General features: G+C 39.4%; 1 protein-coding gene across 5 annotated transcripts in view; it reads right to left on the bottom strand.

Annotated features, from left to right (window-relative positions):
• The window catches only part of SCML4 (Scm polycomb group protein like 4), a 260071-nt gene extending 251195 nt beyond the window's left edge, over positions 1-8876 (bottom strand). For all 5 annotated transcript variants that reach the window (XM_078155209.1, XM_078155210.1, XM_021008079.2 and 2 more), the window contains exon 1: positions 8439-8876. The gene's annotated coding sequence lies outside the window, so the exon portion shown is untranslated. The remainder of the gene's footprint in view (positions 1-8438) is intronic.
• Between the last annotated feature and the right edge of the window lie 18009 nt (positions 8877-26885).

Here is a 26885-nt window from a genome sequence, read left to right as displayed (position 1 = left end):
TTATTTTCACTTTTTTTGTTTTTGTTTTCTTTTTCTCATAGTTTTTTTCCTTTTGTTCTGATTCTTCTTTCACAACATGACTAATGTGGAGATATGTTTAACATGATTGCACATGTATAACCTATATCAGATTGCTTGCTGTCTTGGGGAGCAGGGAGAAGAGTGAGGGAGAGAAAAATTGGAACTCAAAATCTTATAAAAAATGAATGATGAAAACTATCTTTACATGTCACTGGAAAAAAAATAAAATGCTATTCATAAATGGAGAAACTGAGATACAGAAAAAGTGATTTGTTCATGATTGTAGAGGCTGTAAGTAGCAGAGTCAGAACCCAAATCAAGGTCATCTGATGACAAATTCAGTTCTCTTCCCGCCATGCTATTCTCCTTCTCAACTGGATCAACGAACCAATGAAGTGAGCATCCATTAAGGACTGACTATGTGCCATCACTGTGCTAGATGTCAGGAATATAAGCACACGTGCGCGCGTGCACACACACACACACACACACACACACACACACACACACACGTCCCTGCCCTCAATAAGGATATATAAGTTCTAATGGTGGAAATAAATAGAAATATATACATTTATAAATATGTCTATATAAATAGTATGCATGTATATATGATATGTACATATGTAAATGTAAACATACAAAGAAATGCAAAGTAATTTTGGCAGGGGGATACACATGATCAGTTGAAAGGATCAAGAAAGGCTTCAAGTAAGAGGTAACGCTCGCAATGATCTTTGCAGGAAGCTAAGGATGCTAAGAGTTGGAGATAAGGAAATAGTATATTCCGGGCATCCGTGATAGCCTGTAACAAGGCACAGAGATAGGAGATTGGATATTGTTCTTGAGGAGCAACAAATAGGCCACTTTGGCTCAACTCTAAAGTATGTGAAAGGACATAAATTATCACAATAATTCATACAATAATAATTTGTAATTTACTACTAATAATTTGATTATAATTATATATATATATTTAATATTAATTTGTAATAATAATTTATACAGTAATAATTACATCTAGCCTTGATAGAGCCAGATTGTGAAGAGCTTTAAATATCAAGTAGAAGACTTTATGTTTTATTCTAGACAATAGGGATCCACTGGAGGTTTTTGAGCAGGGGAGTGACTTGGTTAGATGAATGCTTTAGAACTATCACTTCAGCAGCTGCCTAGACAATGCATCAGAAAGGCTGCTACTAGGTCAAATAAATTTCGTTGATTTGAATTCAACAAACATTTATTTAAAACCTACCATTCTGTTCCAACTGCTATGCTAGATATCAGGAATAGAAAGATAGGAAAAATGAAAACATCGTTGCCCTCAAGGAGCTTACCTTCTTAAATTAATATGAGTTCTCCACCTCATCTCAAAAATGATGACTAATGGTATGGATACATAGAAGACACTTAAGAGCTATTTGTTGAGTTGAATCAAATCTGCTCATGCCTCCTAGCCTCTGCCCAATACCCTTCTTTATATTGTTCCTTATCTATTTATCTCTGGTCGTAGTTGCCTAATAAAATATAATTAAAATCCAGGAGTTGGCAAGGATCTAATGTAGCTTTAAAGCCAGCCCTTCAGACTCAACTTACTCACAGGGCTGTAGGGTATAGGGTTGAGTGTCCAGAAGAGAGAAAAAGGCTGATCCAAATAATGACCTCCTTAGTATTCTGCCCTGATTTTCTCTTCAGATTGATGTGCCATACCATGATGCATTGCAGACAGACTGCAAGGGGAGAAGGGAAGGGGGGAGAAAATTTTTCTTTGACCCAAAAGAAAAGAGCCAACAAGGAAAACATGCAGACAGGCAAATCCCCATATTAGTTGCTGGATTCTTTTAGCCATGCACAAAAATTTCCAAGGAGGAGATGAATGGGGAATAGGCAATCAGGATTTTCAAGAATAACAGTAGGGGCAGCTAGCTGGAGCAGTGGATGGAGCACTGACACTGGATTCAGGAGGACCTGAGTTCAAATCTGGCCTCAGACACATAACACTTACTAGCTGTGTGGCCCTGGGCAAGTCACTTAACCCCATTGCCTAGCAAAAAAAGAATAACAGTGAAATCCTCATCTTGGACAAGGTTGGGGAATATTTTCGTTGTTCAACCCCATTATTCTATGGACCTCATTAGCAGATCTGGATCTTCCCTCAGTACTGCACAATTTGTTCTGTAATTTCCCACTCATTGAATTTGGAGCCTATTATAATAATCCTTTTCTCTGCCAAGCTCCACATTTATTCCTAAAGTGATTGTTGAATTTTGCAAAGTGCCTACTGTATATAGGGTTTTGTTTTGTTTTGTTTTGTATCAGTTTTTGTTGATTAGTTTTTAAGAATCACTCCCAAAGTGAAAGTGATTCCAATTCCAGAGACTTTGGACTTTTAGTCCCAGTAATTTGCACAGAGGAAGATCTAGAATAAAACTCTACTACTAACCACTCATCTTTCAAAGGTCAAGTCACTGCTCCCAAACTCACAAAGTAAATCATCATCTTTAAAAAGCATGAAAGGAAATGTACATTTTTGCCCCAACCGTATTCATTTTTTTAATGGCAATTAACTCTGCTGAGATGCCACAGTACTTTTGTTGTCCGCATGCTGCCTGATAGAAAAGCTAGAGAAAGCAAGGTTAGACCATTTAAGTTATGAGGATCTGAGGATCATTATCCCAACTCCCACTTCCATTCTCAATGACAAGTTGAGTCCTCAGGGCTTGGCTACATCTTCCCCTCAAAATTTTAGGGGTAACTCTAAAGAGTCAGGGGTAGTTAATACCTTTAGCTCAAAGCCCAACCAATTAGATAGTCTTAAATGGCTTTTAAAAAAGGATATTTACTGAAGTGGTACTCTAAGAACAATGAGAAGCTAAGTGGTGCAGTGGATAGAGTGCCAGGCCTAGAGTCAGGAAGACTCATCTTCCAGAGTTCAAATCTGGCCTCAGATGCTTACTAGCTGTGTGAACCTGGGTAAGTCACTTAACCCTGTTTGTCTCAGTTTCCCCATCTGTAACATGAGCTAGAGAAGGAAATGGCAAACCACTCCAGTATCTTTGCCAAGAAAACCCCATATAGGTAATGAAGAGCCAGATACAGCTGAAACAACTTAACTCTAAAAACAGTTTGTATAAAACATTCCCCTAGAGTCACTGTAGAAAGATCAGGAGTATAATGAAAAGAGAATTTGTAATCAGAGGATCTGAGTTCAAAACCCGGCTGTCTGCTTACTACCTATATAACCTGGGTACACTACTTTATCTTCAGTTCCCTCCTGTAAAATGAGAGGGCTAAACCTCTAAGGTCAATTCCAGCTCTAAACATGATTCTATACTCCTACTTCACATAAAGCAGAATCTGCACACTCACTGTGGCATGGTCATTTCTGAGAATGAACAAACTCAGAGAACCATATTGTTTCTCTTTATCCAAGAAGACCTTTCGTCCAAGTCTCCTAAATTTAAAAAGAAATCCTGTTGAACTATTTTGTTCCAAATATCTAGATTTTCTCCTCCTGCCCTCCCAATTCCCAAAGAAGGCTGGGAGGAGGGAGGGAAAAAAAGAGAAAGTTATTTCTCTCAGCAACAGCTAAGTAGACACCACCACTCCCTGGTTTGTACCAGAAGTCTCCTTGCAAAACATAACTATTTTTAAAGTAAAATGATATGTCTAAAGTTATCAGTATGGTCTTGCCCAGTTAAGAATGTCCAACAGCTTCATGGAAATGGATTTCAGGCTTTATACGAGGTGATTCCTATCCCTGGATAATATATTAAGTTTGTCCTAAAAGAGTAGCCTAGAAGTCCTTGTCAAGCAGAAAGTGAATGCTTTATCTCATCTCTTCACTGACACTAAAGCACTTTCCTCAACTGCCAGGACTCAATTTATTAAGGGATGTCTACAAATCCCACTTCCTGCTCTCCTTTCTTCCTCTCCTAAAAGTAATAATGTTATTACCCATGACAATATCACCTAGTAAGATCTTCAGGAAATCTTGTCCTAAGACTAATCCTAATCTGGAAGTAGGTCTGCTTGCTGAGAAGCAAAAGTCCAAACATTTCAGGCTTGGGGAGTCTGAGCTGGAGATGAAAGAGGTCTTGAATTGTCTTTTTTCTGTACTGGCCAAATCCTAGCTTCCCTCATGGATGAGGACCCAAAGCCCAGCCATGGAATGAGCAACGACAGACTTGGGCAGGGCAGTGACTAATGAGTGTGTCTATTCCTTTGGACCAGAAAGATATCATTCACAAAACAGTTGGCTCTGAAAAGCACCTGTTCAAAAAGGTCCATAAGCATCAGGACCCAAAAAGATGTCTCCTGCTTCCCTCTTCTGCACCTCAAGGTTCTATCTAAATCTCAGCTGCTGACAAATTGCCGGCTCATGTTTGCAGAAATATAAACAGATCCTGGCTGGAGCTGAAACAGAGATGGATGAAAAGCACTTCAAAGCTGACTGGCCCCTGGGCAGACTGTTCAAACTTACTACATGTGCAGTCCCAGCACACGTGAGGTTTTCAATAAAGATGGCAACTGAGATTTATAAAAAATGCTGTAAATGGCCTTCTCAATGGGGCAGGGGATGGAAGGTAGAGAGAGAATTTGGAACTCAAAAATTTTAACAATGAATTTTAACAATTAAAAAAATAGTACATGTAATTGGGAAATACTTAACAAAATAAATAAAAATCTATTTTTAAAAAATAAATGCTGCCAGTGGTATTGTGAAGCTAGGATGTACTTTTTTCTTTCTCTCTCTTTTTGAGGAAGATTTGAAAGAGAAAAGTGATGATGAAAAAGTGAGGGGAGGGGCAAATACCCTTCCCAAACACCAGCTTATATCCTGATCTCAGAATTGTCAGTGATCTCTGGTGATCCCATTGGCCTTTTGGCCCCATTAGAAAATGTCACAAGTATTTAAATGAAAATCCAAGACATGACTGCCAAAGAATCAATTATTCAGCACTGGACACATGCCAGCAAACTTAGCATCACTGAAGACTGCTTTGGGTCCGGGAGGACTGCTGATTCTGGAGAGAGTTAATTATCACCTCATTGAAACAGGGGTAATTTTTTAAGTATGCAGTTTGGCTTCTGTGACTCATTAATTAAAATTTAGAGTAATTTTCTGGGCTACCAGTGACTTCTGTATAAGATTCCATGTACCAGCAAGATGTATTCTCTGTACCATTTATTATTGGGGGAAGTTTTTATTTCTCTGTCTTCTGTCCTCACTTTCTTCACTGAAGACAACAAAAATATTCATACCTCAAGTTATCCCTCAATGAATCCACAGGTTTTTAATCTAGATTCTATAGAAAAGTATTAAACAAGGATCCCACTTCTGCATTTTACACTTGCCACCAACAGAAATATTCTGTGCTCTTTTCACAACTCTTATGTCACTTTCACAGTTTCATTCCAGAAAGCCTAAACCTAATGATAGTTCATAATTAAATTAACACACACACACACACACACACACACACATACACACGCTACCCCAAAGTCCAAAAACAATAAAAAAGAAACATGACCCAGAGCTAAACTAGAAGTGATTAACCTTCCACAGACCTAAAAGCCACTGTTTGAAATGGAGTTAGTGCCCATAGACATTTTGTGTGTGCATTAATGTGCAAACCATAAACACAGCATGGACCTAGGAAGTAAAGGAGATGGTATCAAAGCCCAAGGGAGTAGAGAAAAAAACCTTTGGCTGAAACCTCCTTCTCAGAAAGGTATCTCAGTGGCTGAGTCTCTTGGAAGAAGTTCTAACCCCCAAGTTAGTGGGACACATCAAAATTGAATTTTCTAGTATATATCTTGAGGGTCATAGGGGCTTATAAGTGTACACATGGACCTGGGGGAGGGGGATGCACAGTACTGTAAAATTTGAAAAAGATTTCCAAAGAACACCTGTATTTAGCTGCCCAGATTAAATATGGGCACAGTGGACTAGCTCTTCTCCTCTTCCAAAAGGAAAAACTTTCAGTTATCCATGCTTTTCCTGAAGTTATTCTTGAAAAGAAGGGGGGGGGGTGTATGTGTATACATGTGTGTGCATGTGCATGTGTGTGTGTGTGTGTGTGCATGTGCGTGCACGTGTGCACATAGGTTGGGGGAAGTGGTGCATGAGAGAATCAGGTACTTTAAATCCAATACTTGCATCTGAAAAACAGACTGTTGAGGTAAGACTTAACCAAGAAATGCCATTACAAAAATAGTTCTCAGATCAACTCACACCCTAACATCTAAGGCCATTTTTAGAAAGTGAAAAATACATAGATCTTTTATTATTGCCTGATGGGTTTCTGTCTCAGTCCTAGAGAAGGCTGGGACCCAGAAGTGAAACTGACTCTTGTGTTTTCATCCTCTTCATTCCCACCAAACTCAAAGTCAATTAAATGGTAAAAAATTAATGCTGACCTCTTTTGTCAAGAGGTGTCTGGGCATTTCTTTCTTTCTGTGCCTTTCTTTCTTTCTTTCATCCAGCAGAGAGAACACTGTCACATACCAACCATTTATGAACTTTGTGTGTGTGTGTGTGTGTGTGTGTGTCTGTGTGTGTCTGTGTGTGTCTGTGTAAACTTCCTAAGCCAATCAGACCAGCTCAGAATGAAGCTCTGACACATAATCTTCGGAAAGCTTCCCACCTTTCAACACTCACAGGCATTCCATGATTCCAAATTTTTTTTGGGGGGGGGGCGTAGAAATGAGTCCACATCTTTATTCTTAAAAATATGTCACAAGCATACCCCAAAAATAATTAATTGGAAATTGTCCAGTGGTCCTTAAAACAGGCTATTCCTAATAAATGTTTTTCTGTGATCTGGATCTTATCAGCATTATGTTCCTAAGTCACCTTCATTTCCCATGTTGTAAAATACACCCTTAGTTGTTTGGCTAAGCCAGCCAACAGAATCCCCACAAAATATTGGGTCTTCTAGGGTTTTAATCTCATCATTGGACACATCATTAATTCCTTTCAAACTATTTTTTATTCTTTTGTTTCAATTATTCCACAAAACATTTTAAAAACTATACGCCTAACCAAATTTAAATGGCTACTAAATCTCTGGTTTGCAAAAAGGAATGAATGCTCTCTACCTACCTATATATCTTTTTATCTCAGAGTCCCTACAGTACTCAAACTATGGTTGCTAACATTTTTCTTTGAAGCTCAGTATGGGTTATACCCGAGATTGACACAGATACATGCACACACACACACACACACACACACACACACACATACACACACACACCCCCCATCCTCCCACAAACAAGTCAATTTTATCTACCTTCTTCAAACATTTTCCCCAAACCCAACAGACAACATAAATAGGGCAAAAATCTCTCCTTTATTTGAATAAGAAAAAAAAAAACTTCTACCTAAGCATTTCAACTATTCATTAAATCCTTACAAAACAGGTTATTCTTTATCCTCTTTCAATAAATCCTTCTCTGCCTCTCTTTTTTTTCTGTCTCACTCCCTTTCTGTGTGTTTCTCTGTCTCAGTCTCTTTCTGCAGCATGGAGAAGGAAGATGTATGCCTTGTGAAGTTTAGAAAAAATATATCCAGGCTGCCCATCTTATACACATACACACACATACATATATACATATACATAAATACATACATTTTGCTTAGTATGTTTGTACTCATGAGCCCTTAAGGAAGCATATCTGCATTTTCACTCAAAAAATGGATAATGGATCAATAATCAACCTGTTGGGGAGATTTTCCCCAAAAATGCAGTAAAAGCAGCAACTAGACACGATTTAGGTGTCTTTGTCTGCATCTTGTAAGTTGGAGAAAGCCAAATGATATTTCCAATCCAAAACCTTGATGACCAAATTCAACTTCAAAACAAAGCAAAACAAAACAACCATCAACAAAGGAGTCGTAACACTTGCGTTATCAGTTTTAAAAATCAGGTTGATGTAAAATCCTTCTGGTTCAGGATGTGCTGCAAAAGAGGAGACTTTTGTTTTTTTAACACCAGGTAGAAGAAGACAACTTGCCACTTGAATTTGGATTTCCATTTGAAAAAGAATGAAGACTTTATGCATATTCAATGCATAATTAAAGAGAGGTGCTCCAATATACACACATACATACACACCTCTTTTCCCCAAACTTGTAGAACACAGAGCTATGCTAAGTTTCCCTCCCAGAGTTCTTCTTGGGGAATCAAACATTGCATTTGGAGGCTCTGGGACCAAAGTTTCAATTGGGTGCCACGTTCACATGGGCAGTGCGTTCATACATCCACAGGCGGAGGCATGCAATCCAGAAACCACTAAAGAAGTTAACATACAAATACTCACAGTATGACAGAGAAAAAAAGGTTCTTCCACCAAAGGCATTCCCACTCCACTACCCTCCACCCGCCAAAAAAATTATGCCTTTCCCTTACCTATTACTTTATTTTAGAACTCTGATCAGTTTCTTTATCGGGACCCAGAGTGTTGACCCAGAGGACAGAGGACTTTCAGGACACGCACATGGACTATCGCGCAAGCCATCTTCTCCCTGTCTCTTAGTGGCGACACTGTACGTCTCCTGCAGCTCAGCTCTCCAGCTGCAAACATCTCATTAGACTAATGCATTCAGCACAGGCAGAAAACTCGATTTACCATAGCTACAGCAATGAATTTCCATTACGATGACAGCTTCAACCACATCATGTCCGGAAAACCAGCCAACCACTGGCTTTTAAAGAACACACACATTTTACATGCAGAAAATGAGGCCTGTGTGTAAGATGTTTCCTTCCTCCTAACAGCTAAACTAAGAAAAACGTGCAGGGTAGGTTTTTTGGCAGCCAGAGTAGCAAGGTAAAGCCACTTTTGCTTCTTCAGGAGTCTGTGTAGTTGCAATAGCCAGAATTATGTCCCAATTATCAGAATGGGTGTTCCCAACATTTCGGTTTTAACTACCCCTCCTCTGTTGCCATAGAAACCAGACTGTTACATCGTCTCTTTGTCCCAATCATGCAGCAGTGTGGGCCAACACTGAGCTCATAAAGATATTGGTGATCCGAAGGACCAGTTGTTATACTTCTGACAATGGGAAAAGAAATTAAAAAAGAGGATGGTGTGGATGCTTAGGGTAAGCAGTGGCTTTGCACATGGGAGTGTGTGTGCATAAGTATGTACACTGTAGATGATCATATGAAAGATACAACTACATAGAGCATGGATATCCAGCATGGTAGCTCTGTACCCTTCCTCCAGTGATATCTCTGTGTAAATCCTATTATTGATAATGATTCAATTCAATTCAATAAACATTTATTAAGCTCAAAATTATAATGCACTTTATGGTGACAAAGTGATTTCTCAGATTTTTTTCAGATATGAAAACATCTGGTCCCATAGCATGGTATGGCAGAGTACGGCACCCAAAAAAGGGAGTACGGGAGGAGAAAGCTGAGTTATACATCATTTAGGCTCCATTGCTCCCTCTGTGTCAAATCAATTTATACTTATAAAGGGTCTTTTTCTTCTCTTTTGCTTTCCTTTTGTAAAGTGGGACAAGTTTCTCCATTGCCCACTTCATTCATTTCAATTCACTGGGTATTTCCTCAAGACACAACATCTATTTTTTTTACAAATGTTGTTGACCACCCACAAGAGTACTCCTTGGGGATATTGCTAGAGTATATGGACATGGAACTAAATAGAAATTGGGACTAATTATGCATTTGACATAATTTAATCATTTTCAGTAAGTCAAGAAATAAACATAAGTCCTGAACTTTCTTGAGAATATGTGGAAGGTAATATTAGAAACACATGAGGAATCTGTTGCCCAGTGATAGAGCTTGGGAGTGAGTTAACTTTCTAAAAGGCTTTTGAGTTTTAGTTATTGACCTATAAGTAACTAGGCATGCCCAGTCCCATCCATAAAACAATAATCAACATAAACATGATTATTTTTAAGTACTTTACCCCTGACTTCCTTCAAGTCTCAGTTAAAATCCCACCTTCTGTGAGAAGCTTTTCCTAATCCCCTTAATGTGCCTTTCCCCAAGATCATCCCCAATTTGTCCTCTCTATCTTATTTGTATGTAGCTATTTGCATGCTGTTTCCCACATTAGACTGTGAACTCTTTGAGAGCAGGTGTTCTCTTTTCACCTTTCTTTGTATCCCAAGCACCTAGCATAGTGTTTGGCATATATTTCATGCTTAATAAATGCTTGATGACTTGACTTGACTAGAGGTAAATAGTGGCCTGTGCTTGCATAACTATGGAGGGACAGTTGAGGAAATACTCAACCAGCTATAACTTGGAGAAATTTCTATGAGTAACAACAAAAAAAAAAGACCAATTGAATTACGTACATTTTTAAAAACACGACAGGAAACTGTCCAGAATAAGAAGCAAAGAGGCCAGAAAAATTCTTTGTACCAGACATTTCTGATAAAAGTCCAGCAGCCAAAACCTATTAGGAATTGATGAAAACTTCAAAGAATAAAACCCAGTTTCCAATAAAGGAGTCATCAAAGGATATGAACAAGTATTCTCAAAAGAAGAAACACAAGTTATCAACCACCACATGAGCAAGTATTCAAAATCCTTAATAATCAGAGAAACATAAATTTAAACAAGCAGGATGAACTTGAGATCTTAGCTCAAGTAGGTAAACTTGGGTAATTGAGGAAGGAGGGGAGCAATCATTGCTTCCCTTTCCCCTCCTCCCCCAAGCAAATTGAATTTAATTTAAAATTGGAATAAGAACTATGTTGGAAGATGAGCAATTTGACCTACTCCTCTTTCACTCTTTGTCATTAAGCAGCATCTATATTCCACTTATGCCGTTGTGTTTACTTATGCACCTGGGCTCATGAGCCATTCCAAAGGATAACAAATAAGTTGTCATGGTTCATTAATATCCTGTTTCCTCATTTATAAAAGGAGAGGGTTGGACATGATGATCTCCAAGGTTCCTTTCTGCTTAAAGATTTGTTGATCCTCTGATAAATGCCTTTGCTGGTTGAGAAGAAAATAGGCCTTGAGGGTATCTCATCAGAAAATTCAAATATTTTTATTTTCTTTAGATGGTCAAGACACAAACACTGAAATTTTTTTTAAAATTGTTTCATGGAGTCAATCTGTCCCAAAGGCAGAGAATTTTTTTTAATTCTACCCAGATCTCTGCCGGATTTGGAATGAGATAGGTCTTAAACCATTTGTGTCCTTCCTCATTTTCTTTGCAGATGTGATCTGTTGAGATTTATCACACAGAGTTCATTAGTCTGAGGTAACATTTCAGGATGTTACCAGCAGCAACCAGCATGGATATAGGCAACCCAACAGCAGTCCCTGACTCATGAACAGTGACTTTGCAAGTTGAATTTTTTTTCTTAATATATTTTAGTTTTCAACATCCACTTCTATAAGCTTTTGAGTTTTAAATTTTCTCCCCCTCCCTTTCTTCCTCCCTCTCCAAGACAGTGAGTAATCTGATATAAGCTCTGCATATACATTCCTATTAAACATATTTTCACATTAGTCATGTTGTAAAGAAGAATTAGAACAAATGGGAGGAACCACAAGAAAGAAGAAACAAAACAAAGAAGGAGAGCAAAAAACAAGAGTAAATAGTATGCTTCAAACTGCATACCAACTACATTGTATTCTCTGGATGTGGATAGCATTTTCCATAGACCTTTGGAGATGTCTTAAGTACTTGCATTGCTGAGAAAAGCTAAGTCTATCAGTATTAGTCATCACATAACATGGCTGTTACTGTGTACAAAGTCCTCCTGGTTCTGCTCACTCCACTCAGCATCAGTCCATATAAGTCTTTCCACGTTTTTCTGAAGTCTGCCTGCTCATCATTTCTGACAGCACAGTAGTATTCCATTACATTCACATACCACAACTTGTTCAGCCATTCCGCAATTGATGGGCATCCCCTCAATTTCCAATTCCTTGCCACCACAAAAAGTGCTGCTATAAATATTTTTGTACGTTTCCCTTGACATTCTTAAAAGCATGAGTTGAAACAGTAACCCAAAGAGATAGGGAGATAGCAGGTAGCATCACCAACATTTGGCCAAAGAGGACAGTGAGATAACAATTTGTGAAGCCATTTTGCCAAACAAGTTGAAGGCAAAGCCACAAGTAAGGGCTACCACATCCCTAGGCAGCTAAGTGGTACACCAGATAGAGAAATGAATTTGGAACCAGAAAGACCTGAGTTTAAATATGATTTCCAACACTCACCAGTTTTGTGATCCTGAACAGGTCATTTAACCTCTGTCTGCCTCAGTTTCTTCATCTGTAGAACGGGAATGATAACAGCACCTACCTCCTAAGGTTGTTATAAGGATAAAATGAGGTAACATTTGTAAGCATTACATAGATGCTAGTTATTAGTAGTAGTAGTAATAGTATTATACTAAACACAAGACTTCGCTAGCTCACTATTTCTCTCACCCAAAGCCTACATAGTGTGCTCTGTTTGCAAAACCAGACCTTCATTCAAAGCTAGTCTAGCAGATAGAGAAAGATATGAACAAAGAGACCCAGAAAAGAATATGCCCTCTCCCTTACAAAATTGTCAGTTAATCAATGAGTCACCAAACATTTCTTAAATGCTTATCACTGGATATACAAAGAAAAACAAAAGCACTATGTCTGTGATCAAAGAGCTCACATTCAAATACGGGCTTCGAAATATAAATTATTAGGTATGATAGAAGATAGACACAAAATAGATTGTTGTTGTTGTTCATTCTTTGTTCTCAAAGAGGACCAATGCCATCAGGAAGGTGCTCTTGACTTGCAAATCAATTGGATTTAAATGAGACAGAGACATGCAGAGTCATCAGCCCCGCTTTCTCCTCCAGAATCATCAGAGTCCAGTGCCAAGATGGAAGTCAGGACGACTGGTGATGGCCCAGGGTGCAGTGGGAGACATTGGCCTTTTTAAGCTCAGGTCTTTCCCAGGATACAGAATATATAGCTGGGTAGAGGAGACAAAATCCAGCAGAAGGCAGGATTTGAGCTAAGTCTTAAAGGAAGCTAAGAGGCAGAAGTGAAGGGGGCAGAGTATTACAAGCATGGGGAAAAGCAGGTGCAAAGGCAGAGAGTCCAGAGATGGAGAATAAGGATACAAGAAGCCGGTAAACGGGACCATAGGGTACATGGAGGGGAGTAAAGTATAAGAAGACTAGAAATGTAAAAAGCAGCCAGCTTGTGAACAAATTTAAATCCTAGAAGACTATATTCTATCCTCGGGTAATGGCAAGCCACTGGAGTTTACTAAGTGGGGGAATGCCATGGTCAGACCTATGATTCACAAAAAGCACTTTGGTAGCTTAGTAAAGGATGAATTGGACAAGGGAGAGGCTTGATGCAGGGATAGAAGGCTACTGAAGTCCAGGAGAGAGGGGATGAGGGCCTGCGCTAGGAATGGCAGCTCTCTGGAGAGAAAGACAGACAGACAGACAGAAAAACAGAGAGACAGAGACAGGCAGATGAAAGAGAGAGGTACAAGAGATTTGACAACAGATTGGAGATATGAGATGAGTGAGAGTGAGAAGTCCAGTCTGCCACAACACCAAGGTTGCAAACCTTGATGACAGGGAGGATGGTGATGCCCTGGAAATTTGGAATGAGGGAAATGTTGGGACAGAGAAGATCATGATTTATGCTTTGGACTCGTTGAATAGAAGATATCCAGTTGAAGACAGATGACTGTAGATTGCTCAGGACAGAGACTAAGACTGAATACATAAATCTGGGGATGATCCACATAGAGATAATAATTGAATCCATAAGAGCTAATGAGGTCACTAAATGAGACAATACAGAGAAGGATAAGAAAAAAGGGTGCAGGATAGAGCCTTGAAAAACACACAATGTTTAGTGGGCTTGACTTGGGTGAAGATCCAGCAAATGAGACTGAGAAGGAGGGGTCAGAAAGGACAAGACAAGAGAAATGTCATGAAAACCTGGGGAGGAGAGAGTATCCGAGAGGAGAGAGAAATGAACAATGTCAAAGGATGCAAAGAGGTCGAGAAGGATGTGGATTGAAAAAAGCCTGTCACATTTGGCAATTACGAGATAATCGGTAACTTTAGAGAGGGCAGTTTCACTGAGTCAAAAACCAGAATTCAAAGAGTTTAGAAGTGAGTCAGAGAAGAGGAATACAGGAGGCCCCTGTGTTCTTTCAAGAATCAGTTCATCTTTTGCAGGCCTTTAGTGGTCCCCTCATACCTAAGGTGGTTAGTGCCTTGCCCTATCTTCATCTATTCTGTGTGTATCTTCTTTGTTTCGAGTTATTGACATCTTGTCTATCCCTTTAGAAGGCATGTTCTTGCTGGATATAGGCTATTATTGTCCTTTTTTGTAACCCTAACACTTAGCACAGTGTTTAGCACATAATAAGTGCTTAATAAATTCCTGTTGATTGACCAACTTACTGACCTAGTGTAGATTGAATTCTTCAGGGAGTTAAGCTAAAAGAAAAAAGAAGATGATAGCAAGCAGGCTTTTCAGTGTGGCACAGGCAACCCACAATGGATGAGTTACTCTCTTACTCAGCTGGGCTAGATTCTTGCAGGATATAATTTCTTGGCTGCTAGGTGAATTCACTTCTGGGCTTGGTCAAGTAGGTCACTCCTCAGAACTGGTTCCTTACTGGACTCAGTTGCTGCTCTATCAGCTTCTTACCAACTGCAATTGCCGGGGGAATCTGTGATGGTGCTTTCTACCTTTGAAAGCTCACAAGATCATAACCTGATCCATTCTGGATCCAGGTATTCATTCACCTAAGACCAGGAAAGAATAAATAGAACAGAAACATGTATCATGTGTTCAGGGACACATGGTGGCCAAGAGATAAATCAGTCAAAGATGCTGCCCTTACCCTGTACCTCCATCCCTACCACTACCACCACCACCACCATCACCTGCCAGAGGATCACATGCTCTCATTCACAAGTTGCCAGGGAAGAAAAGAAGCATGACAGAGGCAGGGGGAAAGCCCAACGGCAAAATGATCTGTGTATGAACTGAGTTCTGAGCCCATTACCAGTCCTTTAGGCTCTAAAGGCAATTAAAAAACTCCTTGATAGAATGCAGCACCAGCCCCTCAGTCATTCATGACTTGCAGAAGACTCACCAACTCTCCACGTGGGAGACTGAAACCAGGCAGGGAATGCTGCATGCGCACTAAGGATGTCACCCTAATTAGACAATCCTCCACGCTATATCTGTCATAAAATGTACTATCTGGTAACTCTGACCCTTCTTAATTATTACACAAAACATAGCAGGGATAGAGATCCAAATTAGTGAAATTTTGTAAACTTAATTTGTAGTTGGCTAATCCAAACAGCCTGCCAATTTGAAGTCACAAATTAACAGAGATGAGAGTTTGTTAGGTTGTTTTAATGAGTGCCATGAAAGAAAAAGAGAGAGAGCCACCTCCAGGAAAAATACCTCGGTAAATGTAAACTAGTACAGCCCTGAAAAGAAATGAATGAGATTGGCAGACATTTTCTCCTTCTGGAAGGCTGAGCAAACACAGAGGGTTTGAAAGGAAATCCATGCCCCAGAAGGATGCTAAGTTGCCAGAGAAGCCCTACCCCCAGAAAAGGACAGGATAGGGAGTCCTGACATGCGCAAACAGAGACACTGGCTTTAAGATGGTTGATAGCTCAGCCAGTTTTGCTCATTAGTACTACTTGGTTACATGTGCAAATGAATGTTCTTGGTTATACTCTTCATGAATCTTTGGCCTCAAACTTCCTGTCTCTCTGTTGCTCAAAAGCTGAATGAGTTGAATGGTCTGCTTGACCAGAGCCCATATATGTCAGAAGGGTGGCAGATCACAATATAGAAAGCAGAGTTGTGTTGAATCTGTACAATGTTTTCCAACATCCCAATAACCAATCCACATCAGGAACAAAAAAAGTTATCACTTTGCCAGTAAGGAATACTACCAGGATTTACTGGCATCCCTGTTCTTCACATCACTAGAAGTACTTAGGACAATTTCTCATCATAATCATCCCACTCTTAAGTACCTATATGTATTGGCTTTGATCACATTTGATGTGAAAACCTAGAAGGCTAAAGACATATTTTCAATGTGAACTTGAAGTTTGTTGAGGATGCAAGCTCAGGCCAAGAGCTGCATCAGTATTCTCTAGACTACATATATTACCCAGCCCTGGGAACATGCCTGGTATTCAATCCATAGGGTAGAAAAAACACTGCATGGATGCACTGAGTTACAGCCAACTCCCCCTCCCATATCATCTTTTTCTAGAGTCCCTACTTAGCTTCATCCTGCCCCTTTAAAAAAAAAAAACTGAGTTCCTTCAGCTCTCACATAAGACCAGACCCATGTGGAGCAAATTCCCTGGGATTTGAGAATGTCTTGAGGCCAGAACAGTTATGAGGAGCAGTTAAGGTAGCTTTGGTCCATCTTTTGTTGTTGCTAGGTAATTTCAGTCATGCCCAACTCTTCAGGACCCCATTTGGGGTTTTCTTGGCAGAGATATTGGAGTGGTTTGCCATTTCCTTTTCCATATCATTTTACAGATGAGGAAACTGAGGCAAACAGGGTTAAACGACTTGCCCAGGGAGATCACATAGCTAGTAAGTGTCTGAGAACACATATGAACTCAGGAAGGGGAGTCTTCCTGACTCCAGGCCTGGCACTCTATGCACTGAGCCACCTAGCACCCCTAAATCCGTCTAGTACTTACTAACTTCTCTCTCTCCCCCTTAAATAAAGCCAACACAAACAAACCAACCACATCTCTCAACTCTGCACATTTTAATTGGCTGTCCTCCAGGCCTGGAATTCTCTTCCTCATCTCCATCTCCTGGCATCCTTGGCTTCCTTCAAGTCTCAGCTAAAATCTCACATTCCACAAGATCTTTCCAGAGCCTCCTCAATGCTAGTACCTTCTCTCTATTGATTATCTCCAATTTATCTTACATATGTCTTGTTGTAATGTAATTGTCTCCTCCCTTAGACTGTAAACTCTTTGAGAGTAGGAACTATTTTTGCCTTTCTTTGTATCCTCACTGCTTAGCATAGTGCCTGACACATAGTAGGCACTTACTTATCAACTTACTTATCAACATAACAACACCACCACTACCCCTCCCACCACAAAGTACCTAACCCTGCCCTAAAGCTTTGGTAGTACATTACAGAAAAAGTCCATACTTATCCTTTCAGAGAACTGTACAGTCTGGAGGGAACGAGGTTTAGGTACTCAGAGCCAACAACCCCTTCAATGTACTAGCAAAATTGTATAAAAATAAGCCAAGAGACCAAAAAAAATGAATAAAAAGAAAATTTCCCCCATCTGCACAGAGGAAGGCATATTCCAATTCTCTTTGGCCCCAAACCTTAATTTCTTTCTACCTGGCCTCCATTCTTGGAGACCCTTGGTCTATGGATCTGCTATGAAATTCATTGCCTAACAGTGAGAGTCTTTAAAATGAAGGCTGTTTGAGCCTGATTGCTCCTTTTGTTGTGGTAACATCTATCCCACAGCCAATACAAGGTGTGGGTTTTAAGGAGTCTGTCTGCTGCTTTTATATCCTGCTTTCACATAGCAGAGGGTGACCATGGAAACCCAATATTGAAACAAAAGAATGTAAAGTTTATTCTTGTCAGCTGTGGCAGAACTTAAGATGATAACAGCAATAAAATAACAACCACCTCCAAAGATGTAGCTCTTTGAAGTTCACAAAGCTTTTTACATGTATTAGCTCATTCTAACCTCACAACATCCCTGTGAGGCATAGGTAACACAGTTATTATTGTCTCCACTTCATGAATGAGAAGAGACAGAAACAGAGAGACAGAGACACAGAGAGAGACACGGAAAGAGAGACAAAGAGAGATAGAGACAGAGACACAGAGAGAGAGACACAGACAGACAGAGAGAAACAGAGACAGACACAGACTGACACAGAGACAGAGACAGAAACAGAGAGAGAGAGAGACAGAGAGAGGGAGAGACAGAGACACAGACAGAGAGAAACAGAGACAGAGATACAGAGACCCAGACAGACACAGAGACAGAGAGAGAGAGAGAGAGAGAGAGACAGACAGACAGACAGACAGACAGAGACAGAGAGAGAGAGAGAGAGAGAGAGAGAGAGAGAGAGAGAGAGAGAGAGAGAGAGAGAGCGCCATGGGAAAAGCAATGCTTTCTAATCCTTTTTTTTAATAAGTTTTCTTGATGCCTTTTATTTTTACATCATTGGCATTCCCAAACATCAAACCCAACTCAGAACTGAACCCCCTCCTCCTCCATAACAAAGATAAATAGTTATGCAAAATGATAGACAATGTATACAATAATCCATCCTTGCAGTTCTCTAGTTCTCTTCTGAGAAGAGAGATTGATTTCATTATTTGTTGTCCAAGACCAAAATTGCTTATTATGCTTACTCAGAGTTCAACTTTTAGTGTCCTTTTCCTTTTCATCACAATGGTCATTGTGTACATTGTTCTTCTGTTTCAACTTGACTGCTTGTTGTTGAGTCGTTTTCAGTCCTGTCCGATTCTCCATGACCCTGTTTGGGCCGGGGAAAGTGGGGCAGGATACTGGAACGGTTTGCCATTTCCTTCTCCAGTTCATTTTACAGATGAGGAAACCGAGGAAAATGTGTTAAGAAATTTGGTCAGGGTCTCACAGCTAGTAGGTGTCTGAGGTCAGATTTGAATTCAGGTCCTCCTGACTGCAGGAGGAAATCCTACTCACTGTGCCACCTAGCTGCCCCTCAACTTAACGCTACCTCATCCCAAAAGGCATAATTAGTACAGGGACCATGGGATATTTCTATGCATCCAAAGTCTTTCTGGAATTCTTGAGCTTGTGTAATCAGCTTTTGGTGTGCCTTTTCAGAAAATAAAATTTTCTTTATATTGCTAAAATTGAAGAGCAGGAATTCTTTTCTTTTTGTCCTTTCCCTTTTATGTTTAGCTATTACTTGCTTTAAAACTGTATTCTCTCTGTTTTTAATAGACCATGCCTGTGGAAAGACTTAGCATTACTCAATTTTCACACAAATATTAGCCAAGCATTTTCTCATCATTCATCACAAGTTTTCCTTTTATAAGCACTTTCTACAGTCTTGTCCACCAATTAAAAAAAGGAGAATCATCCTTAGAGTAATGAGAAACTCTCTGGGTCTCAGTTTCCTCATCTGTAAAATATGAGGGTAGGGCTAGATGATATCTAAAGTTCCCTCTAGCTCTAATATTCTGGGATTCTATGAGTTTCTCATAAATGTAGAAGATGAAGGAAAAGTCAGAGCCAGAAACAGAGAAATGAGTGAACTTGAACAATCACCAATAGACTCATTTATGAGACTTTATTTAATAATAGTTCCTTCCTCTTTACCCAGTCCCTATGGGAAATGGTATTTCAATTTAATTCTCTGTCTCTCTCTTTCCTTCTTTCTTTCTCTCTCTCTCTCTCTCTCCTCTCTCTCTCTCTCTCTCTCTCTCTCTCTCTCTCTCTCTCTCTCTCTCTCTCTCAAATATATATATATATATAAATTATATATATATATATATATACATATATATATACACACACATATTTACAATACACACAAATGTGTGTGCATATGTACATGAACATTTTGCAAGAGTGATATAATTTTTTGCCTTACCCTCCTATAACTATTCTGGGCCCCAGAACTCCATAGAATTTGACCTTACCCTGCCTGGAAATGTACTGGGTCTCCCCCCCCCCTTCACCTCTTTCTCAGATTGATAATCAAATCAACACTACTTTCACTACTGTGAAGGGCATGACAATCTACTGCCCCATGGGTCCTCTCAGCAGCCCTGTGCTTCTGAGTTTTCAACTGGCTAGACAAAGTCCCTTCTGACACCACTACTCCTTGTTCCCCCAGAGCCATCCCTGCTAGCCCCATCTCTAGGTGTCCCTAGCCCACTCTTCCTACCCTTTCACTGTGCCCTCTGGAACCCTTGTTCTGTTAACATATTGCCCTTCATGCTAGACCTCTGCCACCTTGCTGGAAATTAAATTGTATATACTTTGCATTTACACATATGTGTACATGAATTCTTTGAAAATAAGTAATATTTCATTTGTCTTTGTATCCCCAGAACATAGTCTAATAGGCACATAGAAGGTAATTAAGAAATGCTTGTTGAATTGAATTGCTTTAAATTCATTGAGCAACATGAGGAAAAATGCTATCCACCTCTAGAAAAAGAACTAACGAACTTGGAGTGCACATTGATGCATTCAGACACTTACTAGCTACGTGACCCTGGGTAAGTCATTTAGTCTTGCTTACCTCAGTTCTTTACATGTAAAATGAGCTGGAGAAAGAAATGGCAAACCACGGTAGTATTTTTACTAAGAAAATCCCAAATGAGGTTATGAAGAGTTAGACACCACTGAAAAGGCTGAACAACAACAAAGGTACTTAAGAAATGTTTGTTCATATGCCCAAAAGGCTATAAAACTGGGCATACCCTCTGATCCATTAATACCACTGTGAAGTCTGTATTCCAAAGAGATAAAAAAAAAAGTCGGGGAAGGAGGAAGAGGAAAGGACCTATTTGTATAAAAATATTTAGAGCAGCTCTTTTTGTGATGGCTAAGAATTGGAAATCAAGGGGATGCCCATCAATTGGGGAATGGCTAAACAAGCTGTCATGTATTACTGTAAAGGAATATTATTGTAGAAATGACAAACAGGATGATTTCAGAAAAACTTGGAGAGACTTACATGAACAGATGCAAAGTAAAGTGAGGAGAACCAGGAGAATGTTGTACAACAGCCATATTGAACAATGAAGAATTGTAAATGACTTAGCTATCCTCAGCAACACAATGATCCAAGACAATCCCAAAGGATTAATAATGAAGCATACTAACCACCTTCACACAAAGAATTTATATTGTTTGAATACAGACTGAAGTATGCTGTTTTTCTTTCTTTCTTTCTTTCTTTCTTTCTTTCTTTCTTTCTTTCTTTCTTTCTTTCTTTCTTTCTTTCTTTCTTTCTTTTTCTTTCTTTCTTTCTTTCTTTCTTTTTCTTCTTTCCTTACTTTTTTTTTGTTGTTTGAGGCTTCTTGCACAAAATGACTAATAAGGAAATGTTTTATATGATTGTACATGTATAGCCCATATTGGATTGTTTACCATCTCAGGGACAAGGAGGGGAGGGAGGAGGGGAGGGAAAGAATTTGGAACTTGAATTTAAAAATATATGTATTTAAAATTGTTTTAATGTATAATTGGGGGGAAATAAAACATTATTTTTAAAAAAGAAATGTTTATTGAATTGGACTGATTTAAATTCATTGGGCAGCATGATGAAAAATGCTATCTACCTCTAGAAAGAGAATTGATGAACTGGGTACAGATTTAGGAATACTTTTTTTACTTTCTTTATTTTTCTTGAGTGTGTATGTCTGTTCTCTTTTGCAACATGGCTAATATGGAAATAGGTTTTGCATGACTTCACATGTATAACTGATATCATATTGCTTGCCTTCTCAAGGGTGGGGGAGCCGCAGGAGGGAGGGAGAGAATTTGAAACTCAAAATCTTTAAAAATTAATATTTAAAAATTACATGTAATTGAGAAATAGTTTTAAAATAAATCAAAATGCATTAAAAATAAATTCATTGGACAAGATTCTGTCTTTTTGAGTTAGAATGAATATACAGTATTAGCAAGTAAAAATGAACAGCCTAGCTCAACATAGGGAAACAGGCAGGGAGCCATATGAATACCAGAACAAGGATCAGCCAGGAGCACACTGCCCATGCCATACTCCAACACCCAGGCATGAGAGGAGGTCCCGGAACTCTACAGAGCACCAACAGACCCATGCAAGGCACTGTGATGGGGACAGCTGTCAATGGGCAGTTTTGCTGTCTACTACTCAGTTCCAGGTTACAGATCCAGGGCAGACTAAGGAGAGTGAGTAGGGGAGTGGCATTCCCAGGAAGGGAGGCTGTGGGGGAGGTACCTAAAAAGGAGGAAGCTCAGAAACCAACAGCAGTGTAGCTCAAACCCTAGGGATAGAGCAGGGTCTCACTTAAAGCATCTAACCCAGCACACAGAGTAATCAAGGCCAGAATCCCAGACCAAAGGAAAGCCTAAAGTTCTGCCACCCTGAACCAATAGAGCTTCCCAGCTGGCTGATAAGGCTGAGTGCAAATAGCAGTCTACTCTTGCACAGATTCAAATCCGGGGCAGAAACTTGCAGAGCTCAGACCAGGGTTTGCCCTGAACCAGACCACTTTGAGAGCGCTGCAAGATTGCAGGTCCCCAGCTTATCCCTGAGATCCTAGAATAATGCAACATTCAATATCCACAGGAAAGCAGCAATACAACCAGCCTACTGCTCTCCAGAAGTGTGACAGAGCCATCCCCAACATCAAGTCTAAAATCAAGAAGTAGGAAGAATGGGCAAAAAAGGACCCTACCAAAAGGGACTAGTACGATGGCATGGATAATCTGCATACAACCACAGAAGAGAATAACTTTAAAACATCTACAAGCAGTAACTTATAGAAAAACAAAGCTTGGACACAAACTCAACTAGAATTCTTCGGAGAAATGAAACAAGAGTTTTAAAAAAGGGTTTTTAAATGTTCTTACAAATAAAATTAGAGTGCTTGAGGAAAAAATTGGAAAAGAAATTAGAAATTTCCAAAAATTGGAAAACAGGGAAGAATTAGAAAGGAAATTTACAAAGGAAAATTACAATGTCACAAGAACTACAAAACTTTGACCAAGCAACAAACTCCCTGAAGATTAGAATGTACCAAAGAGAAGCCAATGACTCCATGAGGTGACAAAAAAAAAAAATATTAAAACAAAAGCAAGAGGCTAAAAAAAATAAGAAAAAATGTAACATGTCTTAAGGAAATACAACTGATATGGAAAACGGATTGAGATGAAAAAAATTTAAGAATCATTGGACTATCTAAGTGTTATGACCAAAACAAGAGCCTAGACATCATATTTCAAGAAATCTCAAAAGAAAATTGAACAAATCTCTTGGAACCATAGGGTAAAGTGGAAATAGAAAGAATCCACCAGCCACCTCCTAAAAGCTACCCCAGAATGAAAACTCCCAAGAACCAAAATCCAGAACTTCCATGCCAAATCAAAAATACTGAAAGCAGACAGAAAGAGAGCATTCAAATACTAGGGAGATATAGTCAGGATCATACATGATTTGGCAGCCACCACAACAAAGGAGCAGAGAACATGGAATATGATATTCCAGAAGGCAAAAGATATGGAATCATATCTAAGAATAACTTACCTACCAGGTGGGGCTGGGGTGAAGATGAACATTTAATGAAATAGAGGATTTCCAAGCATTCTTGATGAAAAGACCAGAGCTTTCCTCTAATTCATCCTTTGTTGCATTGCCAGATTAACCTTTCTTGTGTGTAGCAATTTCTTCTAATCCTGATGTAGGGACTACTCAGACGTATAATGCCTTTGTATCATGAGCACTGATTTCAAAAGAGAGTCTGAGAGCACTGGACCTAGCAAGGTCCAAACATCACAAAAATCAAAACTAACTCTTCAATAGGAAATAACCAATTAATAATAATAAAAGTTCTTCTCTTTGGTTCACCCATAATCTTGATTCTTGAAACATCATGCTAGTAGCTGGTGAAAACTGGTATTATTAATGGTATAGTATAGACCCAGGCCCCAGGATGCACATATGCTAAGGCTCAGATGACCAAAAGACCAGTTATTGATCCTGTCTCCAGACATATATTTGTTGTGGCAAAGTTAGAGTTAAGTTTTCTAGGACTCTGGCCCTCAATCTTTATTCCTTATTAGACAACTCAGAAAACACCTTGATTTCAATGGTCTAGAGCCTGGACCACCCCACTGCCTCACCTAGCAGGTGACAGGGCAGGCTCATGTAGCTACATCAAGTTTTTGTCTAAAATTATATATGTTTGGGCCCTAAGTGGCTTGGGGCCTTGGATTGGAATACATGGTTTATTGGATCTTCAAGCCACTAGTCTGACTATAAAACTAGGGACAAAGAGGTGGGAAATGTCCTATACAGTCCCCCATTGGCATCTATTTCCTTTCCATAGCCACCATCCCTGTGTGTCAGTATCACTCCTCAAGAACAGTTCTGTCCCCTTTTGCAGTCATATTCCAAGATTCACAGTCATATAATGTCACTGGGAGGATTTTGATGTTAAAATATATTTGTGTGTGTGTGTGTGTGTGTGTGTGTGTATGCGCACATGCATGCACCAGCAACCACTTAGGGATTGTTAAAAGCCTTATATCACTCTCTTCCTTCTTTTCAGTTCTGTGCCCAATTCACCATCTCCAGTGCCTAACACATATGCTGTGATTGACTAAATTAATTTGTGTCCAAGGTCACACATATAATAAGTGGCAGAACTGGGGTTTGAACCCAGGACTATCCCTTGTACATCATAATCTGGGCAATATGCAATCTTTTTGTTTTTTTGTGAGCATTAGTAAGCCAATCTCTTTTGAATGACTGTGGATGTCACTAAGGAAGTATTACAGTGTGCTGGAGTTTGATGCAATCAATACAATGTCATCTGCAAGTAGGAGTGCCTACAGAATACCTCACCTCCAAAGGATCATAGGTTTAGAGCTAAAAGGTCCCTTAGATGTCATACTGTTCAACTCCCCCTATTTTACAGATGAGGGAATTGAAGCACAGAGAGTTTAAATGATTTACCCAAGGTCATGTAGCAAGTAAGTGGCAGAGTTCATATATAAACCCAGGACCTCTGACTCCAAACCCAGTACCTTTTCTACTGAGCCACATGTCTCTCTATATTGGGAATTCCTCTTCTATGTGGACCTGTGTAGAATATCCTCCATGAGAATGGCAAAAACAAAACAAAATAACTTTAGCAAGCACAGGCCCCCCTGTTCTATGCTTTACTCATTATTAATAACAAGATGACTTATGAACAAAGTTATCTCTGTAATTGACTCCATCAAATAATTAAATATCTTAACATATGTGTAGGAACAATTCTGTTGGAGAAGAGCCTTTAAGTCTATGTTTTCCTCTACTGATTCAAGTGCTTTTTTGGTAATCAACAAACAGCCAACACTCCAGGATCTCACATCCTTTATACATCTCAACCTATCATATGGTGGTTAGTACACTGTTTTTAAAAAATCCTGTGAAACCTGCTTATTGTTCTCCCTTTGCATTCAACTGAGATATTTTGAAAAGCAATCCAGCTTGAATGTCTTCAAAATTGTATTGACTAACATGAGATTCCTCTCTCCCTCTCTCCTCTCCTCTCCTCTCCTCTCCTCTCCTCTCCTCTCCTCTCCTCTCCTCTCTCTCTCTCTCTCTCTCTCTCTCTCTCTCTCTCTCTCTCTCTCTCTCTCTCTCTCTCTCTCTCTCTCTCTCTCTCTTTTATCTCTATATATTTTCTCTCTGTGTGTATCTCTCTATATCTCTCTCTTCATCTCTCTGTCTCTTCTTCTCTCTCCCTCCCTCTCTCTCTGGCTTTCTCTGGCTCTGTCTCTTCCTTTCTCTATTCCTCTCTCTCCCTCCCTTTCTCTGTGTGTCTCTCTCTCTGTCTCTCTCCATCCCTTCCCCCTCCCCGTCTCTCTGTCTCTCTGTCTCTGGAAAGAGAAAGGCAGGTTAATTGTTCTTTCCAGGTTCATCTTCTTAAGTATTATCTCCACTTGCTCATACAGTGCGACAAGGGCTTGTGTGTAGTGCTTAAATGTGATGATTCTATGGTACAAATGGCAGCCCATTTGTTACATTCACGTCAGCAAACATTTATAAAACACCCGATATCTTCACAGCACTGTGCGAGGCACTATGGATACAGAAATAGAACAGTCCCTGTCCCCAAGGGGCTCACATTCTACTGCATGATACAACATGTACACAAAAGTAATTACAAGGAGTGAGTGCTAATTCCTGAGGTGATTAGGGAAAGCTTTTTATATGAAGTGGTACCTGAGCTCTGTACAATTTCTTATGTATTTGTTGTCCTTGCAGTTTTAATCTACAAACATTCTTGGGATGCTGCAACTTGGGTGTCACATCAAGTCTTCTGAAATTTCAACTGAGAAGCAGCATAATGTAATGGATGCTTAGAGTCAGGAAGACAGGTTCAAATTCTGCTTCAAACACTTATAAGTTGTGTGACCCTAGACAAGTCATTAAACCACTTTGAGCCTCAGTTTCCTTATATGAAAAATGGGAATAATAATTGCATCTACCTTACAAGATTGTTATGAGGATTGAATAAGATATATATAAAGAACTCGGCAGGCCTTAAACCATTTAATAAATGTCAGTTATTATCACCATTTCCCCTCCATTATTTTTGTCATTTGGTGAGACAATACTGCTCATAGCTGTCTGTTATCTTTCTCAATGATGTTTTGCAAATGAAGCTATCTTGTAAATTAATGCTGTCCTGGCCTTCTACATTTCTCTGCTTGGTAAGATGATTGGTGCTTATCGGCTTTGATGCTTTCTGGATTCTTTTGGGGGACATCGCAGTTGTTACATAGTATTGCACATTTGTATATGTTTCATTACTCTTCTGCCACATTGTAAGTTCCATGAAGGTAGGGAAGATATCTTAACAATCTTTGTAAATTCCCAGCATTTGTGCATAGTAGGTGGTTAATCATGATTATTAATTGAATGGCTGAATAAGTAAGTGAATGAGTGAAGGAATGTTAATTGATTACATTTCTGTAGCACTTTACAAAGAATATGGGTATATGGGGTGATCGAGAAGGACTAGCACCTCTGGCATGAGGGCTCGCTGAGCCCTTTTCAGGGCTGCTCATC

Source organism: Phascolarctos cinereus, unplaced genomic scaffold (assembly GCF_003287225.1).
Source record: "Phascolarctos cinereus isolate Bilbo 61053 unplaced genomic scaffold, phaCin_HiC Scaffold_5;HRSCAF=322, whole genome shotgun sequence".
Classification (NCBI taxonomy): domain Eukaryota; kingdom Metazoa; phylum Chordata; class Mammalia; order Diprotodontia; family Phascolarctidae; genus Phascolarctos; species Phascolarctos cinereus.
This window is presented reverse-complemented; position numbering and strand designations above follow the sequence as displayed.